This window comes from Pteropus medius, unplaced genomic scaffold, assembly GCF_902729225.1.
Source record: "Pteropus medius unplaced genomic scaffold, Ma_sr-lr_union100, whole genome shotgun sequence".
NCBI classification, from domain to species: Eukaryota; Metazoa; Chordata; class Mammalia; order Chiroptera; family Pteropodidae; genus Pteropus; species Pteropus medius.
Genome location: NW_024349804.1, coordinates 4351247 through 4367324, shown reverse-complemented (window position 1 = coordinate 4367324; position 16078 = coordinate 4351247).

Sequence of the window (16078 nt, the reverse complement as noted above, 5' to 3'; positions counted from 1 at the left end):
TATTCTCTTGAGTGGAAGGAGTGAGACAATGTGCAAATAAACAAACATAGCACATCAGCTTTATCATGGGAACAATGAGTGATGGGTACAGCAGGGCTGCCATGTTTTATATGGTCGTCGGAGAAAATATTTTATCATGAGAATAATGTAAATGGAACATTGGGTGGATCGTAAGGATTATTCTGGCTGTCTCTTAAGCAATAAGCCCAGTACTACAATTCGGTCCTAAAAAGATTTGAAAACATAACTCCTACACGATGCCTTCACGCAGGCCGGTTGCAACAGATCACGGAATCCTGATCAGCATCTTATTTTTAAAACAAACCTGGTGGCTGACAGAGAAACCCGTTAGATTCTCTGCAAAACTCACATAGAGTCTATGAATTATCACATAGTTCTGCCAGGAGGTCTAGGTTAGAAACAAAGGAGAAAAAAGTAAATCCAGTAAAAAAAAAAAAAAAAGTAAAGAAAAAAGAAAATGACCTCAGCAACTGGAGTGATTTGTCTTGCAGTAAGAGGGCCTCACATAGAACCGTGCCTCTATTAACTTCAGCTGGGGGTCAGACAGCACCAAGTCTAGGAACTTGAGATACCACCAGAAAATTTCTAGCTCTACATCGAATTTGTGTCTTGTACAGAGACAGTGAGGATCGTGCTGCTGATAATCACCGTTCGCACTTGACACCCCTTTGCAGAGCTCAATCCCCATTTCTGTAAACCAAATTTCAAGACCTCTGATCCGCACCTTCTACTTCACATTGGCACTGGCATTTCGGATGACTCAAATTAGATGTTCATTTTTACTCCCAGTTTCAGTAAGACCACTATCTTCTCCCAAAGGCATCTGTGTTTTTGCTCCAGCTTCCCCTTATCTAAAACTAACATTGTCATTTACCCAGATCTCCAAGACTAGACAATTTGATATCTTCAACTACTCACTCTTCTTCAGATTCAGTATCTAATGCAAAAAGATAAAAATAATTCAATCGGTTCTTTCTTTTAAAATGCTTTGCTAGGACCTCCATTCCTACTTTAATCAAGTTTTCATCTGTTTATATTTGAATAACAAGAAAGAGTCTTCTCTCCTCTAACTAAACTCAGTTTTCTTCTATTCCAATCCACCTTACACACTACTGCTGAACCCAACTCAGGAAGTGATTTGTGTTGTGGCATTCCTTAATCAAGTACCTATAACAACTTAACTATTTCATCTAGCAAAGTAAATGAAATTCTATTATCTAGGTTTAGAGACCAACGTAGGCTTGACAGTCTTCGAGTACCATCAAAGAAACCCAGAGCTGGACAGTAGTTAAAGCAGTAGAAAAAATATTTCATTGAGGGATTCTTTCAATAGGGGAAAAGAGACCTCAGGATGGAACTAGATACAAATCCAAAAACAGGAAAGACAAATGGGGATTTACATTCAAGAAGCAGTTTGGGGGTTTAGGGTGGGGAAATGGAGAATTACTAAGAGGAAACATCAGGAACAGGGGTGAGTGTGGGGGTTTCTGATTTAACAGATCCGACAGGATTCTTGCTGAAGGCAGGTTGGGACGATCAGATATTACCTTGGGGAGGATGGAGCATGTGGAATTCAATCAGATACTGAGAGTGATCAGATATCGAGGGTAGGGATACTGCATAAAGACTTAGCAGGATTCTTGCAAAATGTGGGCGATGCAAAGACAGACACAAAATCTCAAAGGTCAAGTCCTAGCTGAGAAGAAGGCTCCGAGGAGCCTGACTAAACTTTGACCAAGAAGAATGTCTTGTCAATATCTTATCCTACTCCATACAATTGGCAGAACTTAATTAAGTTCCCCTCCCTGCACACCTTCCTCACATGTAACACGCTTACACCCACCCCTGCCTTTCCTTGTAAGAAACTCCAGCATGAATTGCCTACCCCTCCTCTTCACCCACCCAAATCTTATCTTCAGAGACCAGTGAAAAAACCTACATCTTCATGAAATCATTAGGAAGTCAGCAGTCCCTCATGATTTTCTTACGTCTTAAGATGTATTTTCTCCATTGATGGCTTTCATTGAGCACAAATGTTATGTCAAACCCTGTGTCATATGCCGAGAAATATCAAATAAATACGACAAGATCTCTTTAAGTAGCGACTGCCTGGTGTCCTGCTACGTCCATTTTCTCCCTCTTTTATGATAAAATCTCTGAAGTTTAGCTAATTAGATGTGAGGAAAAAGAACTGTACAATCTCCAGGTTATACCGTTGAAAAGGGATGTGCCTTCTACTTTTCCTACCCCTCTTTGCTGCTTGAATGCAGTATGGACATGATGTTGAAGCTGGAAAACTCATCTTGGCCCATGGGGTGGAAACCGTGTGAAGAGGGAATTGGTTTCCCGATTACTATGAAAGTCGTTTTCTCATGGATGTGAAGTAAAGCATGTGAAAGACAGCCTGGTGGCTGACACAAAGTAAATAATAAAACAAGTGCATGACGGTGATTATGATGATAAAAACGAGGACATCGATGTTTGTGGTGGTGAAAACCATGATGTTGATCATGATGCTTTCATTAACGATATACACCGGGGAGTTTGAGTTCTCATGACTTCTGGCTCTGGAAATAAGGCAGCAGGTTTAACAGGCCAAAGTAACCTAGATTAAATTGAATCCTCCTCACTATTTGGGACAGAAAAACTAATGTCTTGCTGCTTTAGCTTTTTTTTGCTAACATCATTGAACATATATACATACATACATATATATATATATATATATATATATATATATATATATATATATATATATTTTTTTTTTTTTAAGCTAGAATCCAAAGAACTGGTAGATAAAGACTGCCCAGCAGGAGAAAAGAGAACAGGACAGAGCCAGATAAATCAACTTGATCTAAATGACAGGGAATTCCATGTTTGGGTATCAGCCTGAATGAATAAGCAAAGCCTCACGAGGTCAGAGACTAGAGGGTCCTTTAGTAAATCCTTCTGAGGAAAACTTGAAAGCCGTCAGGGTTTAAAATGAATGCCAGAAAAAAATAAGTAAATAAAATAAAATGAAAGGCAGAATGGAGAAGACTTGCAAGTTTGCTGAAGGCTATGAATCGCATCTCCTTTAATGTCTTTCGTGAGACTGAAGAAAGATGAGAATTTATTTTTAATTGCTAATAAGTGTTTAGATTGGGGTTGTTTAAACTTGACTCCATGCAGAGACTAGATCATAAGGGGCCACGATTTTTATTAAGGTTGTAGTAGTTTAAAAATATGGATGTTATAAAATGGCAATCTTTAGATTTTATTTTTCTGTCACCATGTTTCAGTGTAAAATAGCATTAAGCATGCCTATACGGTTTTCAAAGATTTTCCTAAGTAAAAAGCAAATTGAAGAACACTATTCTGAATAAAATGAGATAACTGAAGGATTTAGAAAGACCTATAATAGGATTTGACTTGTGTTTTATCAAGGTATTTTTACTTCAATGTGGAAGAAGGAGGTGGCATATACTAGAATTACACAGAATTACTGTAATTCTGATTAATTATAAGATATTATACAGTAAGAAGCATAATTTATACCTCTTAATCACCCCAGCCAGCAACTATAATTGTGAAAGGCACATAGATTCTCACTATGTATGAACTGATTGGTCTGATATCTAAAACTGAAATACCATCATGCATTTTATATACTCACCTCGCGGTTGAAATACTCTGTACGGGTTATTACATTTTGCCTCCACCTCCTCGAAAATACTCTTGATGTCAGTATTGTAACAGAGACCCAAAATGTCAAACGTTTTGTTTTCTTAGTTTTCCTGACTCCTTCTCGAATGGTTTTGCATTAGTACACACTGACTTACAGATAATTTATTATTTTAAAAAAGTGTGTGTGTGTGTGTGTGTGTGTGTGTGTGTGTGTGTACATATGTATGTGCTAGGAGCCGGGAGTGATTACATGCTCTTTATAAACAATAACATCTTCATCCTCATAACAATATAATGAGGTAAGACTAATGATAAACCAATTTAATAAACTGGAAAATTGAGACGGAGAAAGGGGAAGTCATTTGCCCGAGGTCACACCACCAGAACATCACACAGCTGGGATTTGAACCATGATAGTCGATTTCACGATCCTTTATAACTGCTTTTTATTCTCTGCTAGAAATGGAACTAGAATCCCAGTCTTCCAGGAACTAATGCTGGGCATAAACATGTTAGCAGGTGTCTCAATTACATACAAGGCTGAGCAGACAACATAGCCTAGTGAAGCAGATACATGAAGAAAAATGCTAGAAAGACCTGGGAGAAACACGAGGACTACTGTTAACCTGAGAGCCGGTGTCTGTCCCAAAGTGAAGGGTCAATCTGTTTTGAAGGCTGCAGGTTCACTTTTGCTAAAAAAATGTTTCAATTTTTAAATATTGGCTTGAAAAACCTTTAAACATTCTGGGGCCAAACAAAACACCTCCTCTTTGGGTTGTAGCAAGCACATAACCCAATGGTCTTTAATCTCCACCGCTCATCACCCACTTTGCAAAACAAATATCACGGACAGGAAAGGAAGACTCAGGCCTGAATCCTGGCTCCAGAGTTTACTAACTCTGCCCTTGACATATTATTTAACCTCTTTGAACCTCAGTTTCTTTATCTCCAGTTAGAAATCATAACAACCTCACTAGATTACTGTGACAATTAAATGAAACAATGCATGTAACTCAATTAGCAGTGTCTCATACCTAAGACATGCTTCCATAACTGTTCATAGTTCTATAATTTGTATTGCTACCCCATGTTGCCTTCATTTTAATTATTCATCATTTCCTTGATTAGCTTAAATTATGGGTCAAAGATGGACTTACATCTAAGTTGCTAACTAGTTAATGCCATTCTTTGGGTCAAGATAAAATACAACAGAATTTAAACAGTCTTTTCCATGACCGATGCCAACGATTTTTTTCCTTTATGCTTTATTACTTTAAACTTAAGGCGTTAATCTCTATTCAATGCAGATTTGCTTTAGAGACAACATTCTAAGGAATATGTTTAGTCCCTTTTGCTAAACTCTGTTTGGCTGACTTTGAGATTTTTTTCTGGGAAGAAAGGTTAGGTAAGACCAAGGAGTAAGGGCCTTGAAACCACCGAGCATGGGACAGAGGGTCGGCAGAGGAAGAGGTGAGCACAAAGTAAGCAAAAATCAACCTCTCTCCCATTTGCAGATGGTTGCTCTGTCACCACTTGTAGTAGTCAGAACCTAACGAAGGACAGAGGAGCCACCCGGGCTTATGAAAGGGGTGGGGAATTTGTTACACCTGGATTGCAGAACCGAGAAGTCAAACAGGGGTCTGTGTGGCCACGGAGACCCTAGCAATAACAGAAGGAGCACCATCACTTCCCTGAGCAAGGTGGACAGAGGGAGGCAGCAGGGGTTCCAGAGCTCAGGGCCAGTGGCGACCTGGAGGAAGTGAGAACCAAGTGAGCCTGCCTGGCCAGATATGGGCCAGGAAATGCAGCTGAGGCAAGACAGAGAAGGAGAAATACCTTGGCTTCTCCCTCCCCCCCTTTTTCTAATCGGCTCCCAGAGCCTCAAACCCAACCAGAAAGCCTGAACATCCAACCTAAGGGACTAACATCTGTCATTCTTAGATTCAACCAAGAGCAACTGAAGTGCCAGATATGGCGGCTCTGAGGGCAAATAGGCTACGGGGTAACCTTTTTTTTTTTTAATGCTTATTTAAGCTATGTGTGTGTGTGTGGTGGTGCTGGTGGGACATCTGTTTAAAGATGCACACTATTTTAATTAACGTAACTGTTTTGTGATTGAGTCCCCTTTGGAAAATATTACACTATAGCTTATATTCTATTTTTACATCCTGCTTCATAATAAGTTGATATACTGTCCTTTGTAATTTCCACATTTTGTATTTGTACCTTTCTATTCATTCTAAAACCAATTCATGTAAAGTAGAAATATTTTATACTCCTATCCCCCCAAATGAAAAGCATAGTCCATGTATGTCTTTTGGGTTTTTTCCTACAATTGGTAATTGTTGGTTTGTTATCATTACATATCCCTGATGTGAGCACCTTACATTACTGCATTTAAGGAAGAATCGCAAGGGAACACAGTAATAACCTGAAAATTGGAGTAAAAAAAAAAACTAGCTCCAATCAAAGCCCTGCTTCACACCAGCCAGACGATGTTTCAATGACTTTCTTGCATTGTTGGAGCTTCCATTTCTTCTTTTCTTAACATGGAATAATGATTTCTACCTTATTGGGTTGAATGAAAAAATAATTAAGATAATACCTGCCAATCACCAGGCACAGTGTCTGGGTCAGGATCAGGACCCAATAAATGCTCTGTCTTTTCCCCTTCCCTTTAAAAAGTCATTTTATATTCCTTTGGATTTGAAAGATTAATTTTTAATAGCTGTCTTCTCAGTTTCCAACCATGAGAAGTTCCCGTTGTGACAGAGAAAAATGTAACATACCATCACGCTCTGGGGGCCCTTTCCCACGGTCTCCTAAGTTGATGCTTACACCACATCTTCAAAACCTCTCATTTCTATGCTTTCTGTCACTTAGACCCTCAACCACTTTAAGTATCTTTCCCGCTGTCATTTAAATTATCTTATCACTTAGCTGTCTTGCTTCCCCTCAGTGAGACCATTTTCACAGAAAGCACCACGCTTTTTCCCTGGCATGCCTCAATGACAACCACAGTAAAAAATGTGGGCGTTTTCCTGGGAAAGGAGTGAAGGAGCAAGGTGTCAACACTAGCATTTTTTTCCTTCTGGGGAAAAAAAAAAGTGCACAAATGCATTTTAAGTTTTTTTTTTTTTTTGAAGACAGTTTATAAACAAAAGAGCAGGCAAAAATGCTTTTCCTTTACTCTCTAGATTCTTTGGCTAAGAAAATCCTACAGGAACCATTTCTTCTATAAAATTACGGACTGTGGAACCCCAGTCCCTTCTTATTAGGGTCCATTCTTTGTTTCCCAGGAGTGAACGGCACAGGCCATTTTCTCAGACAGTATGTCGGGGGCTGATATTCTCCATTTCCAGCCTGCCTTCATTTCATGCAAGAGATCGCCCAGTGAAGACGGAAAACAGGCATTTGCAAAATCTTTCTTTTATTAAAACGAATCCGTTTCTAGAAATCAACTCTTTTCCATACTTTCTTGTTTTTCACTTCCTTCTTTTTGAACTGCTTGTGTTTGTTTTGTTTGGGGTGTTTTTTGGGGTTTTTGGGGTTTTTTTTTTGTTTTTTTTTTGGTTTTTGGATTTTGTTCTGCAGTCATTTCCTGCAAGTTAAATTTTTCTTGAGTCCGCCTTGAGTGTAAAACTTATTGAGATAGCTGCTTATAGAGCCCATTCTCAGTGATTTAATTGAGCACGGAAAGCCTAACAGAGACCAGATGAGCAGATGCTTCCAGAGGCTCTCGGTTGTAAGGCCTTTGCCTACACATTTGACCTCGCCCCCAACACTTATTCCCAACGCCACACCCCAGATCCACAGGCCTCATTATCGTTTCCTCATACAAGCTAAACTTCCTCCAAAGATGAGACTTTGGCACGTGCTATTCCCTCTGTTGGGAATGTCTCTCCCTTGTAGTTTGATATGCGGTCTCACCTTGTCATCAGTTCTGTTCAAATGCAACCTCCTCAGAGAGGCTTTTCTGAGCACACGATCTAAAATAATCCCTTCGCACACACCCATTGTCCAATCTATCATTCTATTATGTCACCTTCAGGTCGGTCGTCTAGGGCCATCTTGTTCATTCATTAATTTGGTCACAGTTACTGAAATATAAGTCCCTGGTAGCCAAGAGAGTACCTCTATCGTTCAACCCTTGTATTCCCAGGTGGCACATGGCACACAGTAGATGCTCATTACATGGTCATGGAATGAATGAATGAGTAAAGAACCACCTGTGGTGATTCTTTAGGCAGCAAATGTGATGCCATCTGTAGGCAGCAAATGTGAGCTCATGGAGACTGTCACTGGGTCTTGTTCATTAAATTTCCCCAGTGCCCATCACAGAACTTCACACAACAATCAGCAACTAAATATCTGCTATGCATCAGGTACCATGCTGGGTGAATGAGATACACAATTCAGAAACTAAAGTAGCAACCTTACTCTAGCAGAACACATCTCGCTTAGGAGAAGCCAGGCAATTCAGCAAGAGTTACATTACCCCGTGATGAGCGCTGTGCTACAGAAGGTAGGGGGTCTTTTCAGATGCTGCAGCAGGAGAAGCTGATAGTCTGACAGTTGGGAGTTGGCAGGGAAAGGTGGAATAAAGGGAGGGAAGGAAGGAGGGAAGGGAAAAGAGAGAGAGGAAATAAAAGGGGAGTGAAAGGCAAAAGGAAGACAAGCCCCTCTGTGTACTCCCGACGTGGACGCAGGGTTAGAGGGCTTCACTCCAGCTCAGAGCACCTCTGTGATAACGACTGTTGCCCAATTCACAGATGAGGAATGTGAGGCTCTCACCAGTTAGATCCCTCACCCATGGGCCACAAGTCTCCTCACAGGGCCAAGACCAGCACCAGACTTCCCAGATTCCTGTTCATTTTCTATATCTCATGCCTTCCTGGCCATAAGGCCTCAATACACAGTCTGGCTATTGTAAAGGTAAGGATTCCTGGGCTCATGGCACTGCCAGGGCCCTCAGAGAGCATTCAGTTATAGAAAAGATCTCAAGATGAGTACTTTTGCAAAAATGATATGACCAGGTAAAAGGCTCAATTCTTGTACTGGTGCCCTTTTATTGGTATCAGAACAAAAGATAATTCATCGTGACCAGAGCAGGCATTGCCCTCAGGCAGAGTAAATGTCTACACGGAACTATTACAGGGGAGAGAAGACCGCTCTGCTCCTCATACGACCTTACTCAACCCTGCCTTTTACTCTTGAACTGATCACCTTTGAAGGCTGCTGATCCCTCCTAAGTGACTGGGCGACTCCTTTAACCTATTAATCATAGCAACTAACATTTCTTGGGAACTTGAGCGAGCCAGGCATTGCTCATCGCGCTTCACAGGCCACTGCAAAAGTTATCCTCTCAACAACCATAAGTGGTCAGTTCTCCAATTATCTTCATTCTACAGGGAAGAAGACTAATGCTTCAGAGTATTATCTCTTAAAATTTACCAGCTGATAAACAGTAAAGGTGGAATTCAAACACAAGTCTTTCTGAACCCAATACCCATACCCCAAACCCCTTGCCTGCTGCCACTCTGCTATAATAAAAGAATGCTAAGGTAGATTTTAGCGTGATCTGAGCATCTAGGTAAGGAGCAGAAGATATGTACCACTAAGTAGCGGAAAAGGTCAAGGACCTATATTCTCCACACATTCCACATACTCGACATTTCTGATAGAGTGATTTTTTAAAAATTTTACAAAGACTAACTTGGGTTCTACATTCACTTACAATTTTAATTTCTGTGTTAATCATGATGGCCTTTCACTGGAAGTATTTTCCAAATAATAGTCTCTAAGATAAGATGATCGGTACAATCATCAGTCGCAATTAACATTTACATTGGACTCTGCAGGCAACTAAGTCTTTCAGTGGCTTCTCTCCCTGGGAGTGGGTAGGGGGCGGGGAGTCACTCATTTTGCAGTGATGGGAGCAGGAGTTCAGAGAAGCTGAGTGACCACCCCCAGAGCATCATCTCTGAAGTCAGACTGTCATGAATTCAAATGACAGCCCAGCTATTCACGTTCCACAGGCAACTCAAGTTCTTTGAATTTCAAGTCTTTCAATGAAAAGCACATGACTGTGCAAGGTATTGTGCTGAGTACTCGAGAAACGACCCATACACAGAAGTGTCAATTTATTTTCGGACTTCTTTCTCACACACACACACACACACACACACACACCAGGACAGATCTAGGCTTCAAAACCAGCTCGTATACTTTACCACTGCTCCATTCTTTCTTTAAATCAAGAAAATGCCCAATATTCATTTTTATACAAAGGAAATGGTTTTGAAAAAAAATATGTATATGTGTATATATATATATATACATGTGTATATATAAATGTGCCATATTTCTTTGTTACTTCTGTATATATATAGATGTGCCATATTTCTTTGTTACTTCTTTAATAGTTTCTCCATAAGTTTCAATTGAGAGAAAAACTCATATCTACAAATTTTAACTTTTGGAAAATATTCATAGTTTCTTGGATCTTAGAGCTGACAGAGACCTCAAAGAAAAACCCAAACATTTCATCTTAACGGAATTAAAATCCAGAAAGATGGATTTTAATTCCGTTAAGATGGATGACTTGACTAGACTTCAGTTATGTCTTTTGAAATACATAATTAAATTGTGTAAAATTTCTAGGTTATTGTCACGTGTATTAAATTTACCATTTTTTCTTTTTTTCTGGCATTACTTTTAAAATTCAACTGTGATAAATATGCTTTGGTTTCATTATACCTACACATATTAATGCATCTGAATGAAATTTTATATTCAGACCCTATTAGTGCACAATGTAAATTGAAAACAGACTCTAAATGGCCAGCTACTAAATTTTTTAAAAACATGATAGGCCCAGTGGAAGCAGGCAGCTGCACTGACATTCTTCCTAGGGCAAAGAAAAAAAAACAACTACTAAGAAAAAAATGTCCTGACTCTTGGTTTGGTGTTCCTCCATCGCCAGATTTATTGACCTGCAAGAGAAGTCAGTGGATGTTTTGCCCCAGTCAATACTAATTTCTAGAGTCAATAAATCCTGGTAATGAATGGAGAATGTGAGTCGATGTATGCTCATTAGATGTGTTCACAAAATGTGCCATGTGTAAAATAAGAAAATAATAATCAATCAGCCTTATCAATGTTTAAATATTATTTCTGACAACTTTTAAAATCATTTTTTTCTTTCTTTGTTTTTCTATTGGAAGTGACTTTAGATGGGGAAAAAAAAAAAAAAGATCACCTTGAAAAGTTAAAGCCGCTCCCAACATAAAGGTTGCCTCTGTCTTCCACTGGTCCACCCGCTAATGTCTCTGTGTTGTCTCCGGGACGGGCCAGCAGTGCTGTGGGAGGAGGATAATCACCCTCTCTGCAAATGGACTTTGCTGCCATAGAGCCTGCTAACCTAGCGTCCTCTACCCTCTTCAGTCGGAGTTGAGATGGCAAGTGGCCACCAAAAACAGATAACAGTGCCCCCGGATATTTATCCAAAGGAAGTGAAAGCTGGATCCGGAACAGACCTCTGCGCTCCATAAATATATAGGATATATGTATGCTGTGCTCCCTGATTTAATGCACAGCATAAAGGTGATAGTTAACCACTAACAGTTAATACTGTGTTGTATACTTCAAATTTGCTAAGAGGATAGTTCTTAAATTAAATCTACCGTACGCATGCGTACACACACACGCAATGCTAACCATGTAGAGGTGACGGATAAGTTATTTAGTTTACTTGTGGTGAACTTTTCACAATGTACACATATCTCAAAATATCAACTCGTTTTCCTTAAATATATATAATTTTATATGTCAAAAATATCTTAATAAAATTGTTTTTTAAAAAGATAACAATGAGCCTGCTTGGTGTATATTCTCATGTAAAGGAGCACACAGAAATCCTTCGTCAGCATATACCTAAGAGGTATGTAGAAAACTTGGTGGAAAACAAGAATTAAAGGATACTACATTTACTGAGAACTTACAAGTCTAAACACTATGAGCCAGGAGCCATGCTAGACATTTTTCATATATTATTTCTAATCTTTAAAAACAATTCCAGGTACCTCTACTCTTCCCAATCAGAAAATTGCATCTAAGTAAATTTAATAACTATTTTCAGGATTGCTATTCCATGGAATTCCAAAGTCGTGGTTCTTTTCATAATAACCTGCTGCTTTTTTATAGCAATGTTCAAGTTGAGAGACAGCAAAATCCTTGAAAAAGGGAAGGCAGGCTATAAGCTGAGTTACATTCATCAACGGAAATACATGGAATTTTTACAGCTTTATCAATTTAACTTTTTAAATTACTAAAATACCATGTTGCTGACTACATTAAAAAATATCTTTTAAACAGTCGAATCTTTAAAAATGTTGTCGGTTAACATCATTCTGCAATATAAACCTCTTTAATAAACAAACCAATGAAGTTTGCATTTCATCCAAATCATTGAATAAATGCCTAATGATATTTGAGGGACGGGTGGAGATTAGTGAGGAGGAAAAGAAATCATTTTTGCTATGTCAGTTCCATTAAATTATAGAAAAGAATGCACTTATAAAAATTGGTGTGTATCTTCAGACCAATCTCGATCACGTTAAATAAATATGGCACACATTTTGTGATAATGTTCAAAACCATGTTTCAAAGAGAGTTGTGAAGGATGATTTCCTGAGGCCTTCTCGCAATATAAAACAGGTTTTGCGCACATGCTTCCAAAATAGCTGACAAAACTAATGAGCTCAGCCCCATGAAATAAGCCCAAAGAAGCTGCATTCAAGGTGCAGTGATGTCGCTAAATCATCTCAGCTAGTCAGCAAATGAGCTCAGCCATCCAAAACCCTGCCCGTCGACTAAATGGTCTTTATCTTCTGTGCACAAGTGTTATTTCATGTGGTTCTAATGTAGGACTGGCTGGTGAGAAAGCAATCGTTCTGAGCGAGTTCTGTCTTATATTCATTCTCATTTATGAATCTGACCATGGCAAAAAAAAAAAAAATGTGTATGAGAGAAAGAGGGGGGAAAAAAGTGTGAAAGAAAGAAAATCAGACACCAGATCACCAAACTGTTTTCTCAAGGAAGGAGGAGATCAGACAAGGATTTGTGAAGATAAGACGTGTGGGTTCATTTCCTCCTTTTGCTTCGTACACCCAGAGCTCTGTTTCAGCACGTTAACTTACAGTGGATTCGCTGGTGCTAACTCCGACCTCGAATTCTCCTGAGGAAGGGGGAGGAAGCCAGGGAGGGTCACCTGCTCGCATGAGCCATTTGGGACAGGTCGCACTCCTAAGGGGGCTGACTTCTCTATTAACAAGGGCTTCTGGGTGGCCTTCTGAGTGTCTCTGAGGAGATCGTGTTGCAGTAATTCAGTCCTTTACTGTTTATGCTTTGGACCAACTCCCAAATTCAATAACCTAGTGAGAAAAAAATGCTACAACTTGTAGGCATGAGTGCTCGAATTCCAACCCTGTGGTGGCCAGTTTTGGATACATGTTACTTTAACTGAGATTCTCATTCATTTTTAATTAGCTTCTCTGTGTCCACGTATCTGTATCTCTAACTAAGGAGGTGCATGAAGCTGAATATACACACGTAGAGGGTTTTTCATTGATCTGGTATTTACATATGTAGACATACACACTGATTAGTATCAGGATGCTGTAAAGCACAAACACATGCACATAATTACCATACTTTCTTTCTCTGATTGCAGCAAGGAATATGGTTCCACTCGGGCCTCTGCCTTTAACCTGCTATGTCCTTTCTGGCGGCCAGTTTGTAAGCTGTAAGGTTTTATATGTCTAACCTTGGAATCTATTATCCATCCCTTGACCTGCTTTAGAATTTATATCTTCATTTCTCATGATCTTCCTGCTTTACGTTGCTATTCTTTATTTCATTAACAGCCGGCCAGACTTCATTCTGCCTTACAAATGCATTATATATTTCTAAAAGTTAAAGAAAGTATATTAAAATCTCTCCTATATCTGTGGTTAGTTTATCCCTACATAGAATGATCAAAAAAATGAGTCAGCTAAAAAGTAATCCAATCTCATCAGATTCATCTTTTTTCATATTTGATTAGTCCAAGTTTCCTAAATTTTAGGAAATTTAATACGAAAAACAAGAGAAAGTTCTTCATAATAGCCCCAATCCAAATTGTTTCTGTTTTCTGTCCCATACACTACCTAGTAAATCTGAATTTCTGCTTTTTCAAGATACCACTTTTATTTAGCGCGTGTACATAGAGAACATATTAAATTAAGCAGGGCCCCAAAATGTGTTATGAATAATATAGCAGCACATATGTGAACTGAGTGCAAACGGGAACCTCTCTTCTTTCCATATTTATTTTTGTTGTTGTTACTGTTAAGTGTACTAGACCAAAAAGATGTTGCAAATCACAAAGATTCAATGAAATATTGGTTAATTTAGCAGTTTGCGAGGTGCCCAAGAATTTGAATTGGACTTTTTTTTTTTTTTTGAGTAATTTTAAGTCTTATGAAATCAAGAACATCAACTATGGTCAAATAGGGTACAACATGCTCTGTCACATGAACAGGTAGATCTCTCCTTTGTCAGTTGTTGTGCCCGCACCCATGACACTCTGTGCTGTGCTCATCTAAAGTGGTCTTCATGTGCCACCATTCATCCTGTCTGACCCGACTCTTCCCTTCTGTATTTTCCATTTCAAAGTTTTACTGTCATTCCTTCGGTTGGAATAGTTAAAGAGTGGTATGCAGATGGAGTAGAAACAGCAGTTATAGAAAAGTCTGAATTTAAATCAAGTTCAGCAACTTGTTCATCCAGTGACTTTGGATAAGATTTTTAACTTCTAAGGTCCGAGTTTTTTCTTCGGTATAAAGAAGATATTACTTTTCCAACTAGAACCTCAGAAGCAATAACTAGTAGCTTTTCTGTAACTCAGCAGAGCTATATTCTTTACGATTAGAAAATGAGCTGAACTGTGTCCCCCCAACATACAAATGCATACCTCGGAATGTGTCTACTATTTAGAGAGAGGGCGTTTGAAGGGGTGACTGAAGTAAAATGAGGTCATACGTGTAAACCCTAATCCGGTATGACTGGTGTCCTTAGTAGAGGAAGAAATCAGGTCACAGACAAAAGACAAAGGGACAACCGTGTGGGAATGCAGCGAGAAGGCAGCCGTCTGTAACTTAAAGAGAGAGGCCTCAGAAGAAGTGAAGCCTGCTGACATCTTGAACTTCCAGGCTCCAGAATCATGAGAAAATAAATTTGGTTTCTAAGTCACCCAGTCTATGGTATTTTGTTACAGCAGCTCTACCGAACTAATCCTGAAAGTACAACCAAAGATGAAACATTATTCTCAATGTCAGCCCTACCTCTTTTAGCCATCGTTCTATTCCTCAGCCACCTCGACCAACCGAAGCCCAGCCCCGGAATTCAAATAAACAATAATAAAAAACATACACACATGCATATACTCCTAAGAGCAAAATAAATGTTACTCCCTCTCTTCACGTACTGTTAAGGATCATTCTTGTATCTGAGTGTCCCAGTTAGAAGATGAGTTCAAGCTGTAGTCAAATTTTTAGTTACATCACCAATCCGATTTTAAGAGTGGCTATTTAAGAACATGGTCACGATTCTCTAGCAGTAGTACAAAACTATACACCAGCTCTGATCTAGCCATTAGAGAATAAACAAACAGTTCAGAGAAGAGATTCTGTTAACTACTGGGAAAAATTCTACAATGTGTTTTGGAAGAATTCCAAATGGCCCCAACTATTTCTTGCTGAAACCTTTTCGAGGAGGTAATTTCTACTATTTTTGCTAACAGTAATTTCCATTATTAATGGGGGTTCGGTAATTTCACACTTTTATACAAAGGACAATAATCTAAGAGGTCACTTTCTATCTGTCCTCCCATTCCCTTCCCAAATCTGAAGGTCTGTGAAACTGTCTTTAATTTCAATTTTCAAAACTATTTTTAATGTTGCATTTCTTTGAAAAAAAAAGGCAAGTAAAAATGTGCTCGAGAGACTAAGCAAATTAAGCTTTTTGGTAGATTCATAAGGCACCTGTGGGAAGCCTCTATTACTTAACCTTACATATTAATTGTTAAACACTTTCATGATACAGGAAATGACAAGCCTGAGGTTCAATATTATAATCCTTGCCATGAGACTATCAGAAATGAGGACTACGAGCAATTCATGCAAATAAGAAAAGAAGAAATGCTTGTAAGTGACTCACTCATTCATCCAACTTTCGGTGGGTAATTACTAAGTACTAACATAGCGTAGACTGTAGTGGAGATAGATATATCCTGTCCAGCAACCTTTTGCTTTTCTATTCTTATTCTGTTAAAAGACTCCGTGTGTGTGTG